This window comes from Panicum virgatum, chromosome 3K (assembly GCF_016808335.1).
Source record: "Panicum virgatum strain AP13 chromosome 3K, P.virgatum_v5, whole genome shotgun sequence".
Lineage (NCBI taxonomy): Eukaryota > Viridiplantae > Streptophyta > Magnoliopsida > Poales > Poaceae > Panicum > Panicum virgatum.
Genome location: NC_053138.1, coordinates 13,974,166 through 13,992,355, shown reverse-complemented (window position 1 = coordinate 13,992,355; position 18,190 = coordinate 13,974,166). Strand labels below are relative to the sequence as shown.

The 18,190-nt window shown below is 50.4% G+C and overlaps 1 pseudogene; it reads left to right on the top strand.

Annotated features, from left to right (window-relative positions):
* Positions 1-9,967: 9,967 nt before the first annotated feature.
* Positions 9,968-16,984, top strand: LOC120700618 (annotated as a pseudogene).
* The last annotated feature ends 1,206 nt before the right edge of the window (positions 16,985-18,190 follow it).

The following is an 18,190-nucleotide window of genomic DNA, read 5'->3' as shown; positions in this document are numbered from 1 at the left end:
TGACCCACAATACAGGAAAAATTACAACACGAGTTTGATAACAACAAACAGCACTGACATGACACAAAGACAACAACAGCACAACACGACAACGAACACAGACCCTCTAAGTGAGAACACAAGCTGTAACCATCCCAAATCGTTAGAGAGCCATCACAATCGAGCAGCGTGCTTACCTTCACCACAATGGTTGTTGCGCCACCACACCACCTATCGTAGCCGTCCCGCTGCCACTCTCCACCTTCCAATAGGGAGAGCCACCCAGTAGGTCCTACTGTCACCCTCCACCTTCCAATAGGGAGGGCCGCTCAGCAGGATGGGGACTAAAAGTGGTGGGGGCGCGCCGACCACTGTGAGCCGGAAAGCTTGTTCCCATTCCTTCATGATGGATCCTTCATGATGGATGCTTGTTCGTCTCCTCCTCAAAAATCAGAAGAAATAATGTGTATTATGTTTTCGATCATATAATTCCCATTCCGATACTTCAGTAAAGGCGTCATCAAGCTTGCCTGCCTTGAACCGAATAAAGTTCTTGAAAGTTGAAACCATCTAGTATGAACAAACAATCTAAATGAACAAAAAAACAAGCACAATAACATCCGTTGCACTCATGTTGGCTCCGACCGAACCACTGCCCACCGAAGAAGCTCGCTGCTGTTAGAAGAGAAGGTACACTAGTGATTAGTGAATTTGAGAATCAAATGGCAAACATTGCCTGGATCAATTTGAGATTCGTCAAAGGGGAGTAGTAAGTTGCGACGTTGCCCGGCCTCATTGTCGGTGAAAACAACCCAGTAAATCATCCCGGTTATCGGTGAAATAGGAACATGAAACTCTGAATCCTTCACATGGCTTTCGTGAATACTCAATGTGCAAATGATATTTCCGGGAAAAATGATACTATTTGAACAGCCTCGTCAACAGATGCGTGATGTCATCTTTCTCTCAGCCTCACATACGTCGAGATGCAATCATAAGTTGTCAAGGGAAGTGCACAAGCGCTCCTCACGTAGTCCCCCCCCCCCCCCCCTCTTTTGCTGTTCCACGAGATGCTTCAAACGAAAACAAACTACCCTTCCGACAAGAAAATATATCACTACCACGCAGCAAATAGGCAAATATAATAGATTGAAGACGAGGGCTGGTGACCATACATGGTGGTTCTGACTTGGAACAAACAAAAAATAACCCAACATATGTCACAAGCCAAAGATCATGACTAGACACGAACTGGATCATAGAAGCAAATCTACCAAGTGAGAATAGACCACCGCGAAGACCATAAGCGAGTGAGCTGTCACATTATTCGATCTTGTTCTTCATGCTTCATCACCTTCATGAAGATGATTGCCTTAACTCCCCAGTTGTAGTACATCACTCGGCATCTAGGTTTACAAGTGAAAACATCAGTTAAAAAGCTTAAACATTTGATGGATGTGGCAGCAATGTAAAGTTCTCTCAACTGTTACAAGGAAAAGATCTTCCCCCGAGCCAAACAAACATCATCATAGAATTAAGGTTGATACAAAAATTAATTGTACAACATTAATAACAATAGCAAGAAACAGGTGATCACCTATCTATAACCTTTTGTTGCTTGTGTACCTATGCTTAGGGCATGTACAACGGCAATTATTATGCTGTCTATTAGCGGTTAATTGGGATTATCGAGGACAAATCGGGAGGCGACGGCCTCGGTCGTCCTCTCGCGAGGCGACGACCTCGGCCTGTTGCCCGAGCGAAAACGACGGCTCGGCGCTCCCGCTGTAGCAGCAGCTGCGAGTCGACGGCGGCGGCGACGGATAACCTGGGGAGTGCTCGCGTCTGCTCGCCGGAGGTGGCCGGCGCTGCCGCTCGCGCCTACCCTCGCCGCTCGCCGGAGGTGGCCCGCACCTGCTCGCCGGATCTTTTTTCTTTTTCATGTATTTAGTAAAATTTTAATTTATGCTCCACATGTAAAAATTTGCACAAACAAATCAAACAATATACATCATTTCATTCTCTCAATCAAGCAACAATAGAGGATGCAAAGATCAAAGTTACACTTATCACCAAAGATTTATGTGCAAATACATGTATTAAATAGTAAAGAGACAGCCTAATAGACAGACCATTGTGTGAGTTGTCTATTTTATTATCTGGCTGCAGTGTTCTAGACACTATAGACAACAAGCCGTCTGTGGGTTGTACATGCCCTTAGTAATCATAATAGATAGCCAACAGCCAAGCACATACAAAAGTATATACCGATATAAACTAGAGATGCAATTGACTGAAAAAAATAAATCATGATTGAATTCGGTTGGTCAAATGTTACTAAATTGTTCATATGAGCTATTAACCCAACTTCGCTCGCTCCCTTATTTAGGAAAAAAAAATGGACGCAATTGAGAGTAGGCGCATGGAGTATAACAAAATTACATACCTGGAGAAGCCTCCGGGTTGATATAACTGGATATAGAACTAGGGCAATATGTGACAGGTTCGCCAAGTTGCCTTTCAATGCCAAACTCAGCTGCGCTTAACAGCTTACTATTCTTCATGTCAATAGCAAGAACCCATGACTTGGGGTGCAAGAATTTGACCCTAGCCATCAAGTAAACAACATCTTCATGGGCTGCATCAATGCCAGGAGTGGGATGGGAAACCAAGACGTTCGATAAGGCACGCTCTTCTTTGAGAAGAGCACTGTCTTGTGGTTTCCACAGCAATCCAGTTTGCAGCAACTGTGAATTGAGTTGGTTGTCAATTGTTATATCAGAGGATTGGACCCTATTGTCCTGGTTTCAATCCTTCCAAGAAGTGCTCATCTCGGTGTTGCTCCACGTTGTGAGAGTCCAGCCACGCACTATGGCGTTGGGCAGCATTGTTTCCTCATCAATATCAGGGGGCTCAATTGTTGAGAGTTCCAAGTGAGCTAGTTTGAGGCAGAGAGTTCCATTCGATCTCTTTATCAAGGCAATGCCACGAAGGGACTTTGGACACCCTAGCTCAACCCCCTGCCCATTGTTGCATGTCATCAGTTCCCATGGAACCGGCAGAGGCACACCACGAAGAACGAGCTTGTCACAGAGCACATCGCAGAGCAGGATCCCAGCCCAGAGGTCGATCCAGCCCATGGTACCATATTCGCCTCCTATGCTGACCACAGTGCTTGTGTTATGGTCCAGGAGGCGTGATGATCTCCTAGGGATCTTTACAGGGAGACGTATCTGCTGCTCCACCACCAAAACCTTCTCATGTAACCATATTCCGGTAGAGGAGTTGAAGCGGTGGAGGTCGTACACCTCAGGTGCGGATGTGGCGACCAATGCGGCGACAGTGTAGCTGCCTTGGCTGCCGCTAAGGAGGCCGACGTCGTTGTTGCTGCAGAACAGATATGGGCCCGGGAGCCGCCTAAGCGACGGACTTTTAGTGCCGGACCTGGGGGAATTTAATTTTTTACCATTATAACGAAGGCCACCTCCTGAGATAGCACTCTTGTTTTTGGCACTACGGAATTAGCACGGGAGAGAGAAAATGCTTACAGATTTACCACTTTGTTCGCCGTGGACGTCAGCGTGACTGTCCAGCTAGGCGCCACGTCACTTCCCCCCCACCCTCGCGCGCCCGACCCAAGCCTTTGTCCAGCCCAAGGGCCCGTCTCCAGCCCAATCCACTCCCATTCCGCCCTCCCGTCCTCCTCTGCTCGCGACAGGCCCCTGGCCCCGCCTTCCTCCCCTCCCGCCACCGCCGCGGTAACGCCGCCCATGCCACGCCAAGCCACGCCGCCATGTCGCACTACGCCGAGTAAAGGTTAGTGCCACCGCCGTTCTCGTCGCCGCTTTCACTCTCTGCTCTCTGCATTGTGGTGTGATTGGTCCCCATTCGTTAGGGTTAGGGTTAGGAATCGGTGATCTGATTTCTGTTTCTCTTCTTCTATGATTCGTAGACTGGTGATTCCCTAATTTTGTGTTGCAATGGATAGTAGCGGTTGCCCCCCCCATTTGGTAAGTTCAGTTATGAATAGCATTCCAAATTGTTTGCCCTAAGTCGTAGCCCCATTTTTTTTCTAACTTTGTGCTTGTGTTTGTTGTTCAATGATTCTGTCAAGATTGATCCTGGCAACGTGTTTAGATTAGTTGTTAAGGTTGGTAAGTTTGTCGCGGATAGGGAGTATGGTCTAGTAGAAATGGCCGAGCAAGAGCATGAGATTTGGTTTGATAGAATAGTGGACTATACTCTCTCAAAATTTCATGATGATATGGCCACAAAGATCATCTGGGGGCCTTCCCAAACTCTTTCAGTCTGGGCAGTTGACAGTGATAGTGATTCTGAATGGAAGATCAGAAGGGATAAACACTTTGAGGAGTTGATTAAAGATAGGTGGGCTGATAGAACTGTTGTTCTTGTGGTTGATGTGGTTAGTAAAAATGGGCAAGGCTCTGGTACTGCAAGCTCTTTTGGTCGTTCTGCTTCTGGTGTTATGTTGACATTTTTTAGTGCAATCACTAGGAATGGTTAATCCTTAGCAACAGCGCCAGAAATGCCTGTTGGCAGTCCTTAGTGCAATCACTAGAAATGAGGGTGCCGAACCCATCCTAGCAACTGCACCCAAGGGGTGCCACTCTCGTGGTATAATGTGACACCCCGGCCTACAGATAGTACGGGAGAATTTGAAAATCTCTCGGACGAGGCAGAAGAGTTATGTTATAGCTCCCTTTTTCGAAGTTATGTAACAACTATCTGGAGTTAGTAGCAGTGATGCATGGGCAGTGTTGTCTAAATAAGATAGAACCTTACATAGTGGGGTTTTCTCTCTTCTTTGACCTTACCAATCTATGCTTCCTTTTATCCCAGCTCAGATGTCGGCAGAACAAAAAGGCCTTGGAGACAGTGCAATGGGTGATAGTGTTCACACAATAGTTTCTGTGGAGCAACCGATAACGGTATAAGATCAGTCTTCGCAAACAACTGTTTGGAAAGAAAATTCGCAAATGATTTTCTCTGCGCAGAAAATAAAGAAGCAGGCGTGCCAGTGTATATAGAAATACACAAAAGGAATAAAAATGCGGGAACACAAACTTTACTCATATTTTATAAAATACAAATAAGGTTCCCAATACAAATGTGCTCCGCAGACAGCCTGCTGGCGGTGATCTGACTCAGGCGACATGGTCTTCTAGTTCCCGAGGCCTCGGAAAGCTCCCGGTTAATTACCTCCGCAAGTCTAGCTTGCTGGAGTACCTCCGATTCTGCTACTATGGTCGTCATCATCAATCTTCGCTCGTATTCTCCATGCATGTGTGGTGGTGGTAGTGGTGTAGATGGCGTCGGCGTCATCCACGGCCTCGTCGGTCCATGAGCCGGTGCAACTTCGCTGGGACATCAGCGGCGCCCGCCTGAGTCGTCCGGCCTCGTCGGTCTCGAACGGCATCGTAGCCGTAGTAGAGGTGGGTAGTCGATGCAGAGTCGGCGAGTTGGACGGAGTTGACGAAGTGTCGTGGCAGCAGATCGTAGGCAAAGTAGTTCTGCGGGAAAATTCCCATCCGCAGGGCACTTGAATCTTGCAATGCAGCTTGTTTTTTGCCTTTTTGGTGGAGCACGTACTTGCATGGCACTGTATCTTGCTTGCTTCTCTACAGGTGCACTTGCACGGTGACGGCGCGTGCCTGGGCTTGCATGTGGGCATCGGCTTCTCGGCTCCACGCGTGGCCTTCAACATGACACGGCAGCCTGACGTCAACATCACCGGCGCCGTCGTCGCCACGGCTTGCCATGGCGTCCTTGCGGCGATGTCGGTGGCGGCTCCGTGCCGGCCTCGTGGCGCAGCACCGGCTTCATCGCTCGGCGCTTCAGTGTCCTCACGGTGCCATCGGAGGCGGCGGCAACTCGACCCCGTCATCGGCCGGCAGCCGGGCTCGGAGTCGTATATACCGGGGTGTCGTCGCCAGTAGCTGGGCTCGGAGTCGTACCGAGGTGTCGTCGTCGTCGCCGGCCATCTCAGTGTACTCGCGGCGCCGTCGTCGTTGGTCGGCAGCCGGGCTTGACGATGCTGGGTGGTGTCATCGCCGGTAGTGGCGCCAGCGTCGGCTGGCGGCCGGGCTCGGTGTGGTGTCGTCGCCGGCCGGACCTTCATCATCTGCTCGGCGTCTCCATCACGTGCTCGTACAACACTTCTTCGGCGACATGGATGGATGACGACCCGGCGAACACCAGTGGACGTGTGTGTGCATGCAAAACTGTAGAAGAATTGGGAGAGGATAGAAGATTAACCTGCGGCGCTTCCGAAGACGAAGCGAGGCGCCATGGCTTCTTCCCCGGCTCCCTTGACTCGCTTCTCGGCCTCTGTTTGGCGTCGGCGAGGTTGACGAGGTCGCCGCCGGCGTGGTGTGGATGAAGGCGACGGCGGCGAGGAAGATGAAGACACAGGCGGACGTGATCTCCTTGGCTTCCCTCGCGCCTGCCTTCTTGACTCCCTCCCCCAATCGAACCCGGAGCACGGAGGGGTAGGTGCCTTTATATAGGCTGGGTTCAGGTGATGGGTTCACTAGGTTTTTCCACCCGGCGCCGCCTCTCTTCTGTTGAGAAAAAAGCGTGCAGGCTTGCTTATCCGCTGGCCCCTCGCGTGTTGAACGGAACAACGAGTAGATAAGCATCCTGGGCTCCTGGCCATTCTACCTCTCTGCATCGTGGGCCTGACCAAGGAAGCCTTTCAACACACGTGCGTGAGAAGCTAAACGGATGGGGTGACGCGCGCGGACTACGCTGGGTTGTTACTGCGGCGAGGGAACTGATGCTACGCTGGCGCTGCACTCGTATAGCCGCATGGACTTCTCACACATGCACGTGCATGCATGGACTTGTTCTTTTATTTGCTTGGGGCTTCACATGCTAAACTCCCATTACGTGATGTTCATATATATGATTTATGACACATATTTTAGATTGGTTGCACAAAATCTCATCAAACAAATGCCCCTCACCAATTTGGGATTGGATGCGTAGCCAATCCAAACTCAAATTGGTGGAAAGAGTCCGTATATTAACCGACGCGGCCAGATACACGCAGCCGGAGTTGTTATCAAATCTTTTTCGGGGAACAGGGGCTCTCGGATCACCCCTATATATACAGGGTCTCGTGGCGTTCACCATCCTATTGAATCTCCATCATCAAGGCAATTTGGTTAAGCTTCTCGCCGACCTCTAGTCAACAGGCAAGTCAATCAGAACCCTTGAGTCTCAACGCTCTGGTGACAAGCTAATGCATCTCGTTTCCTTCTTTTTCTTTTGCTGATCAACTGGTTTCTTTCTTGTTCGCTCTCGCAAGGCTTGCATCACGATGGCTCGTGGCAACAACGACCGTGAGATGGATTGGCGTGATAGGAGGCCTCTCTCGGGAAGGTCGCATGGTGACCGTGAAGACCAAGGCTCTTCAAGCCGGCGCCGTCGTGATGCTGCGCCGCGCGACGAGGAGCCTCTCAGAGTTGATGTTGGACCTCCCCATCGGCAGCGCGCCCTAGAGGTTCCGGCGAGGAGGACGCGCATGCGCCTCGCCGCGAGCAGTGACGAGGATGAACCTGCTGCTCTGGTCCATCACGCAAGCCGGAGGAGGGCGCGTGACGGAGGAAGCGCTTCTGGCGGCCGGCGCAATGGCGATCTACCTGGCGTCATAACAATAGAAGATGAGGAGATTGTCAACTACGAGTCCTCTGACCCATCATCCCCCGCGGAAGCTCCTGCAAGGAAGAAGGGGAAGAACGCGAGCAGCGGTGGAGGCGCTCGCGGCAATGAGTCTACCGGCCTGTCGCCGGAAGGTTCGTCCAAGCTGGCGCACCCTACCAAAGCTCGGAAGGACGAGTCGGTTGTACTCATGCCTCGACCTCTATCGGGCATATCTATCAAGCCAAACTCTTCAGCAACCTCCGAGGGAGGCACATCTACACGAGCGCAGGTGGCCGTTGGTGAGGTAATTGTACTTCCGAATTAATACGATCTAAATAGAGGAGCACATCATCCTTGCATCCTTCACAATCGCTTCTTTTTTTTAGGATAAGAATACTCAGCCGACGCAGACGAGCGGGTTGCCTAGCTTGGCCCATCTTCCGCTCTGCACGGACGTAAGTATTTTTCTCATAATTTCTCTTCTTTGCTTGGTTTTGGGAGTAACTTCCTTCTATGTACTCTCGAAGTGGCCTGAGGGCGTGACCGTGGACAGCCTCATGTCCCTTCTTGAGCTACCTGAGTATTTATTTACAGATGATGGTTCATTGGATGACTTACTATTGTACCAGGACGCGGCCCGAGATGCACAACAAGCTCCCGATGGCACAGGCACGATTCAGATTCCGGCTCCATCTTCGGCCGCAACAGTGGCGCCTTTGGCGGCGGCCAGCATGTCATTAGCCCCAGCTCACGTCCCTAAGGCCCCTGCTCCTCCTGCTAGTGTGGCGAGCCTGCCTGGAACAGATCAAGCGTCCGCTCCAACTGCCGAGCTTCACGGAAGGAAAATGCCTGCACAGCTAGATGGTGAAGCTGGAAATAGCAAAGGTTAGCAAGCGTTCAGAATCCACTTGTTTCTAGCTATTCCATAAAATTTAGCTTGCTTATGCTTTTATTAATTCTGCAGCTAACAAAGGCATCGATGGCTGGCCGGCATCTCTCTCGAAGCTCGAGAAAGCAAGGGAGGATGAGGTGCAAACACTCTTGGAGCAAGCCCAGGAGTTCAAGGCCAAGTCAGATGCACGCACCTCGGAGCTAGTCCTCAAGCGTCCGCAGTGCCTTGTTGACCTCGTTCATTCCCAAGCTGAAGCTAATGAGGATCTCCTTCTTGACCTCCCAGTAGAGTCGGAGCGTGAACTCTCCAACACGTCCGGCATTCACTATGATCTGAAGGACATCCAACGCCTCTTGCAGGAGGATCCCATTGACAAGGAGAATGCTGCACGACGTATCCACATGTGTACCCAATATTGGACACTCAGCTGCAAAGGAGCGTGTCCAGAGAGTTTGGGCAAGCTCATCTCATGTCTAGGGGTTCTAGCGACGCACCTGGAGGGCGCTTCGATCACGGAGAGTCCCATCCATCCAGCTGAAGAGGAGGCGCGCTCGTATTTGGGGAAGCTGGACGCCGCCTTCACTGAAGCCAACGCTGAGATAGAGCATGGGCTGTCGGGACGCGAAGCCCTAGATTCTGCGCGTTTGCGGATCGCTTCCAAGTTGCAGGAAGTTTCGGCGCAGGCTATGGAGTATGAACGGCTGGCGAGATCCGCAAGGCTGCATGAGGCGAAGCTCCGGGAACAAGAGGATACTTACGCCCAGCATCATTTGAACACCTGCAACAACACCGTCAAATCGCAACGTGAAAACACCGACATGCTAGCGAAGCACATAGCAGAAGTGAAAGCCCTGGTAGAGCAGTCTGCAGAGCGGAGGAGGGACCAGGAGGGCGCATTCCAGTCAGCTCTTGCCATGATCTTGACATACCCCGTCAAGGGTCTCCCATCCAAGAAAGCATCTCCCGTAGAGTAGAACAGGGCCATGTTGCATTGGCTCCAAACAGTTTTTTATATTATTTTTTATGGTCTTGGTCATGTGAACATCTTCGTGGTAGGGAATCCCGGTTTGAGCGGAGCGGGCGACTGGGCGGCGATCGCTCGGCGACGCCGGCGATCTGACCTCCTTCCCGTCGCTACTCCGGGACGTCGCTGGGCGATCTGATCTTGCTGAGGGACGGCGGGCAGGTGAGTCTGTTTTTAGTTGCAGGTGGAAGGTCGGTGGCGGCATCGGCGATCAGACGTCGATCTCACTGCCGAGCCGGCAATGGAGGTCTGAGGCCATTGGAGATACCTCCGGCCCGCCGGCGGCCAGCGTGATCTGCCGCGACTTTAGGCACCGGACGCGGGCACAAGTCTGGTGCCGGGACAACGGCGCTGCTACTCCGGCAACTCGGGACTCGTCATCGACTGCACTCTCCCACCTCCGATCGATGCCCGCCAGATGCGACATATCCAAGTCGTTAAAGGCGGCTCTTCCACGACGCACAGCGAAGGAGCCGCCGACCCTCGATCCCGATGCTGAGGAGCTCCGGCTGCTCCGGGCGCGCCAGGAAGTCTTCTTCAGCGCCGGAGCAGGGAAAATTTGGGTGGCCTCAGAATCCGAGGACGAGGAAGATCTAGGCGACGCCGACTTGCTGGCTAGTCGGGACACCACCGCCACCGTTGCCATTGCAGAGGTGACGGGGGCTTCTCCCAGCCAGCCGGATTTCAACACGACGTCGGAATTCAACACGAAGTCAGTGCACAAAGCGCATAGCAGGCGCCAACCGAAGCTGCACCGATCTTCGCCGAACATGACCCGACCACCTTGGAGGAAGATGTGGAAAGGCCCGCCGCCGCCGCCACGCCAATCGCCCAAACGTACGGTCGGGGACGTTCTCCTGCCGGCGTTGCGGACCACCGGAACGCGGCGAGAGGATGCCCGCGATCTTTCCGGGGGGATCCAAAATCCAACCGATGCTAAGCGGTCAGATGTGGGACCGGGAAGCCAGCGCAACAAACAGGCCGGATTTTCGCCCGCGGACTCCTTCGCCAAACCTAATCGCCGCCTGGTCTCCCCGATTGTCGTCCACCTTCCGCCCACCACATTGATCTCCTACGCCGCGGTTGTCATGGCCGGCGGACATGGTGGATGCCGCGGAGCGCCGGCGGGACAACGGGCGCACCGTGGGAGGGGGGGGGGGCGCATCCAGGGCGCCACCCACATGGGCAAGGGGCGGCGGGAAGGGAAGATGAACTGCCAGCCGAGGTCCACGCTCCCCTGCCCAACCGGGGCGGCGGCCGCGGTTCCGGGCGGGGGGGGGGGGGGGGGGGGGTCCTCGCGGCTGAGCAGGCGCCGCCACAGGGCAACCTCCAAAGGCGGCCCCGGCTGGGCGCCAGTTTGGCCGCCCAAACGATGGCGCCGGGCCGAGCGGAGATGCCAATAGAGTGGAGCCATCCCCACAGACTGCAGACGGCGCTGATCAGGGCAAGCAGAAGCGAAAGCGCAAGGCAGAACCGCACGTGAAATTGGAATGCACAATTTGTTTGGAAGATCATTATACCAACAGGTGCCCTCTTCTCAGAGGACCAAAACCGACAGTCGCCTACTGTGCTGCTGCTGAAGACGGTATGGGCTTCTTTATGATTCAGCAAGCTAGACCGAATCAGATCATCACGTTTGAAGATTCAGATTTTGCCGCTCTAGTCACTGTTGAAAAGGGGAACATCTCTGCCGAGCTGGTGCAGTCAGAGTTGGCAAGAATCCTCCCTGTACAGTGGACCTGGTCAGCACGGGTGAATGGAGACAAATCTTATATTGTTCCTTTCCCCTGCAAGGAAGAATTGGATAGGATGGTTGCTATTCGCAACATTACCACCAAAAACCAGGAGGGAACACTTCGTTTCGAGGAGCTAGAGGCATATGTCCAACCCATCAGGGTGCTTGATCAGGTCTGGGTGACGGTGACCAATGTTCCTAGGATTCTCAAGTCTTATTTGCCGCTTTGGGCAGTGGGCTCATGCATAGGAGCAACCCAGAAGGTGGATATGGTTCATCTTCGGAAGACAGGTGAAGTCCGCATTTTAGTGGCAGCTTTCGATGTCAAGGCGATCGCAAAGCAAGTGGATATCTGCGTGAACAGGAGTATTTACCGAGTATACTTCACGGCAGATGCAGAGATGACCGATGACTCTTTCAACCCGGATGAGGATGACTTGTTAGAAGATGATTCCAACAAGGGTCTGGATGGCAATGGTGATCATCATATGAACGATGCTACGGATGACAATAACAAGAACCAGCGGTCATCTGATGCCAGCAACCAGTCATCGGGGAAACAACTTGGTGGTGCAGCACCCCCACTCCAACATCATGCCGCTATGGTTGAGGATGCAGGTATGCAGGACAACACATCACATTTTTCTCTAGATGTCACAGTGCAGGATCTCGTGGTGGCTGCAACAGAGATGGGAACGGAGAGTACGCCGACGGTGACTTTGCCAAGCACCCAGGAGGCGCCCTGGAGTGCGGCCTCGAGGGACGGCGTCTCCTCGCCGGCAGCACCGCTGGGTCCCTACTCAGCGGGTGGCTCGGCACCGCCAACAAAGTCTCCGCCGGCAGGGATATTCGCCCACTCGGGTGGTGCGGCGTGTGACTCGCCGACGGTATTTCCACCGGCGGGGGTCTACCTGTCGACCGATGCGGCGGCCGGCACTCCACGGCAGTCACCGCGACCTGGGACTTGTGCTGGCTCGGGCGGAGCAGCGCGATGCCTTGCTGAGGTGGAGATGCCGCTACCCAGTGACGGGAACCGGCCGGCGTCGGAGCCAGAGCGTTCACCGACGCCGAGGAGCGCTGACTCTGGCGGAGGCGCTGCCGCGGTGGCCTGGCAACACGCCTCGCCGGTGGATCCCAGCGCGGGCGAGCTGGAGCGGCCGACCAAGCTCGGGGAGGATGCAGCGCTGACTGGCATGGTGAGCGACCAGGCTGGGGCGACCCTTGTGGCACAACCCGGGCTGCCGCTGCATGGTCCTGTGCAGCCCGTGCATGGACCTGTGCAGCCCGAACATGAAATGGGCGACTGGCAAATGGTGGCCGGGCTGGCGCCTTTCTGGGAGCCGACCGAGGCACCATTGGGCACCAAAGTGGCACTAACCGCTAAGGTCCCTGCAGCAAATCAGCAAGCCAAGGGTCCGAACTTGGTGGAGGAGCCCACAGTGCGCAGGAGCGCCAGAAACAAAGCCACGGCAGATGAACATACCTTGAAGAAGACTGCGAGAATGGCGGCACAAAAGAACCTCGAATCTACAGGTTCGTCTTTTACTAGCTTTTTAGATAATCGCATTTCTTCGAACCTTAATAATATAGGCATCAACCTAGGTTCTACTGCCTCGGCTATTAAATCCTCTACTATTGCTATCAAAAATCTAGAAATTGATAGATTAGCGCTTCAGGCTAGCAAAAAATTAGATAAATCAAAATCTAAATTTAGTCATGCCGAGAGTGATGAGGAGAAGGAAGATAGACTAGAAGCCGTTCTCAGCCATGTGAGTGGTAATCTAATTGAGAACATGCAAGATACGGAGGTGGATCACATTATCGATCTATCTCCTGTCCGTAGAAAGAAAAAGTCTACTGCTGCCAAAAAACCCAAAAACGGCAGACTCCCGAAAAAGCCAAAAACTCCTTCAAAAATTAAACTAAAATGAAAGGAGTATTCTGGAATAGCAGAGGTCTTGGAGACTTGGCTAAACATAGATTTTTGGCGGACTTAGTAAAAGAGGAGCAAATAAATTTTATTGCTCTCTCTGAAACCGGGAGGGATGTGTTTCCTGATCATTTATTAAAAAAGTTGTGCGCTGGCCGGGAATTCATCTGGCACAGTATGGCACCTCACGGTAGATCAGGAGGCATCCTCCTTGGGGTAGATTTGGAGGTTTTTGATATTGGAGCCATCACAGAGGGAGATTTCTATGTGAAATTTACCCTACGATCCAAACACGATGACTTCAAATTTGTGCTATATACGGTGTACGGCCCAGCACAACAGCTAAACAAACAAGCCTTTTTGGCAGAAATGGTTAACACGTGCTCGAAAGAATCGCTCCCTTATCTAATTGGGGGGGGGGGATTTCAATATTATGAGAGGGCCGGAGGATAAAAGCTCCGGAGAGTTTGATTTCAAGTGGCCTAACTTGTTTAACGCTGTTATTGAATCTCTTGATCTCAAAGAGATTGTCATGTCTGGTCGCCAATTCACATGGGCGGGTTCGGGTGACGATCCAACCTTTGAGAAGCTTGATAGAGTCCTCGTTAGTACTGAGTGTGAAATCGGATATCCCCTCTCAACGGTAGAACCAAGAGATAGAAATATTTCGGACCATACTCCTCTTATCCTGAATACGAGGGCATCCACCCACCACACCGATCAACGTCCCTTTAAATTTGAGAGGGGTTGGTTGATTAGGGACGGGTTCTACGACATGGTTGCCAATATATGGCAATCTGAGAACTCAGGGTGTTCGCCTCTAGAGCGGTGGCAGAATAAAATACGAAGACTCAGACAACATCTCAGAGGATGGGCCAAACACACTGCTGGAACTTATAGAAAAGAGAAGAAAAGACTTCTCGCTATTCTTGAGAAAATGGATAAGAAAGCGGAGGCGATTCCCCTATCCGCTCAGGAGTTGGATCTGAAACAATACCTAAAAGAGAGTCTAGTGTCTCTCTTAAGAGAAGAAGAGATAAAATGGTACGAAAGGGCAAAGGTCAAAACGCTACTAGAAGGAGACAATAATACTAGGTTCTTCCATCTAGTAGCTAATGCCAAACACAGAAAACAACATATCTTCAAACTTGAGAATGATCAAGGAAGGGTTATCGGTGTCGACCAACTTAAGAGCCATATCACCCATTATTATAAGAATCTCTTTGGACAGCCGGATGTATCGGAAATTTCTCTACGGGAGGAACAAATCGGGGATATTTCCCAAGTCTCCCTAGAGGAAAATCAGGCACTCACTAGTCTATTCGATGAGGCCGAAGTGCGAAATGCGGTGTTTCAGATGGAGCATAATAAGGCTCCGGGACCTGACGGTTTCCCGTAGAATTTTATCAGGTTTTCTGGAATGTGATCAAGGATGACCTGATGGCTCTCTTTTCGGACTTCCACCGGGAGGATCTAAACCTCTTCAGTCTAAATTTTGGGATCATCACCCTTATCCCGAAAGTGGCTGACGCTACTAGGATTCAACAATATAGACCCATTTGTGTCCTTAATGTCAGATTTAAAATATTCACTAAAGTTGCCACAAACAGGTTGAACAATGTAGCTAAGACGGTGGTTAGCCCCACACAAACAACTTTTATGCCTGGCAGGAATATAATGGAAGGAGTGGTCATCCTACACGAAACTATCCATGAACTACATACCAAAAATCGAGATGGGATCATTCTTAAGATCGATTTCGAAAAGGCGTATGATAAGGTCAAATAGCCATTCCTGCAGCAAACCCTACGCATGAAAGGGTTCTCCTCCAAGTGGTGTAGGTGGATTGAAAGTATGGTGACAGGAGGAAGTGTGGGAATCAAGATTAACGATGATGTCAGCCCATACTTCCAAACTAAGAGGGGACTCCGTCAAGGGGACCCTATGTCACCTATCTTATTTAACATCGTGGCTGATATGCTGACTCTCCTGATTAAGAGAGCAAAAGTCGATGATCAAATAAGAGGTTTCATTCCTCATCTTGTAGAGGATGGTTTATCAATACTACAATATGTAGATGACACTATCATTTTTATTGACCATGACCTAGAACAAGCAAAAAATCTCAAACTTTTGCTATGTGCTTTCGAGCAATTATCAGGTCTCATGATCAACTTCCACAAGAGCGAAATATTCTGTTTTGGTGCCGCCAAAGAGATGAAAGATACCTACACTAATCTCTTTGGCTGTAATGCTGGTGAATATCCCTTCAGTTATCTAGGGATCCCTATGCACCACAGGCAACTCCTAAATTCTGAATGGAGAAAAATAGAGGAACGCTTCGAGAAAAAGCTCTCTTGTTGGAAAGCGAAATATCTATCCTATGGAGGGCGGCTAGTTCTCTTAAACTCAGTTCTTAGTAGCCTACCCATGTTCATGATGTCCTTCTTCGAAATACCCAAAGGGGTTCTCAAAAACCTGGACAAATTTAGATCAAGGTTTTTCTGGCAAGGATCATCGGATAAACATAAATACCGACTTGTCAAGTGGGACATCTTGTGTCGTCCTAAGGACCAAGGAGGACTTGGAATCGTAAATCTGCATTTGCAGAATAAGTGTTTATTGGCTAAGTGGCTTGTAAACCTGCTGAATACCGATGGCATGTGGCAGAAGCTGCTAACTAATAAATATCTACATTCCAAGTCACTAACCCATGTAAAGGCAAGATCCTATGACTCTCATTTTTGGAGAGGCCTCATGAAGATTAAAGATGAGGTGTTCGGCCTTGGCTCTTTTGTGGTAAAGGATGGGTCCAAGACCAGATTCTGGGAAGATACATGGATAGGAGATAGACCTTTCAAAGTTAAATATCCATCAATCTACGATATAGTGAGGGATTCACATGCAACAGTGGCTAAAGTTATGGCCACGTCGCCTCTCTAGGTATCCTTCAGGAGAGCGCTGGTGGATAATAAACTACTTGAATGGCAAAACCTTGTAGCGCAAATCGCCCATGTCAACTTGGTGGACGAGGCTGATTATTTCAACTGGAATATGACCACATCCAGGTCATATACAGTTCGCTCTCTCTATCTATATCTGATAGATAGAAACCCACCATTTCGACATAAGAGTATTTGGAAACTAAAGATTCCTCTCAAAATTAAAATCTTCCTTTGGTATCTGCAAAAGGGAGTGGTTTTAACAAAAGATAATCTCGCTAAAAAGAACTGGACGGGTAGCCAAAAATGTTGTGGCTGTAATATTAATGAGTCTATAGATCATCTTTTCTTAGATTGTCTGTACGCGAGAATGGTTTGGAGGATAATTTCTTACCCTACAGGTTTGACTCCACCTAATTCGATTAGACATATGTTTGGCTCATGGCTTTCTAATCAATCTAAAAAGATTAGGAATTTGATTTGGGTGGGAGTGGCTGCTATTTGCTGGGCAATCTGGCGATGCCGGAATGATATAATTTTTCACAAAGTTAAATACCATTCGATTTTGCAGGTTATTTTCAGGGGGACATACTGGTTACGTTTCTGGGCGCAGCTGCAGCGTGAGGAGCAAGCCAAGACAGCACTTTCCTTGATGAGCACAAACATAGAGACTATCGCTTTGGAGTTCATCAAGGGAGGATGGAACACTTTTTTATCATTTGCTGTAATTTTATCTTTGAGAACGGCTTCGCTCTCATCTATTTTTCCCAATGTTGCGAATCCTGTAATAATTGGCTGTGTACGCCCTTGGGCGTAGCGGCCGGATGTTTTTCATCCATTATCTAAAAAAAAATGTGAACATCTTCGTTAGAGTCTGGCTAGTGTCTTAATAATTTTCGAGCTTAGCTAGGGACGGGGCATTAATCTGCACCCATTTTGATTAGTCTGCTGTTCCATTAGTGTCATCCCTTTTTTTTGTCGAATAAAATTCAACTTCATCTCTGAGATTTGCACTCGTATTATCATCATTATTATTATTATTATTATTTTGACGCGGTGCAACCTCGCGGCTGCCGTACCACGCTAAGTTTGCCAACCTTGTGCCGCTGCCGCCGCATACTTGCTAGCGCAGGCTGCGACAACGACTTGGTTTTGTGCCGTCCGTCTCTGCGCCGCTAAGGCCGTGGCCGTGAACTAAGTTCATCGCCGCTGCCGGCTACTTGCCTTGCGCCACCATGACCATTGCTGCGAGCTCAGAGTTCGTCATGTCGGCGCCGGCCACTTGCTTCGCGCCCTCGTGATCATGGCTGCGACCTAGATTACGGTGTCGTAGCTGCCAGCTTGACGAACATGAAGAAGCATGTTCCTGCGCTCCTTCTTTTTTTTTTATTTACTTGAGTTGCCAATGCATTAGTGAACTAGTCACCATGGAGCACTCAGCCAGCATGCTTCCTTTGCTGCGTGCGCTCAGCCGGAGGGAGTTGGCCCAGACTTAACTATGCATCAAGCGTCGAGACTGCCGTGAAGCGGCCGCCCGCGAACGCCTCCGGCGACAAGAACCGCTATGCTGCCATCGCATCCGGGCTGCCGTACTGCGGCTCAAGTGTCGAAAATATTGCCATGACACGTACTGATGATGCGCAAGTATTTCTTGCTGCTTTGTACATGCGACAACCATCACGAAAGCCACAGGGGCATGCAAGTGTTACGTGCTCCTCATTGGTGGCTTTTCCTTAGCTTTTTTTTTGTTAATAAACACCGCACGTTTGCAAATCAAATGTTTCCAACCCGGCCAGAAATTGTTCCGGTTGAAATCCTTGGCAAGTTTGAGATTAATCGATTCGATGATCGAATTCCAACAGGAAGGCAAGGGACATCATAAGCGCATCTTTTTTTTTCATATATAATATATAGAACTACATGGGCAAGCAACGTTGCTCCATATATGTTTTGCAGGATACATTTGTACATGTCTTTTGTGGTGCACACGTTACAGCGCGGCCTCCTGTCACATGCATATCGC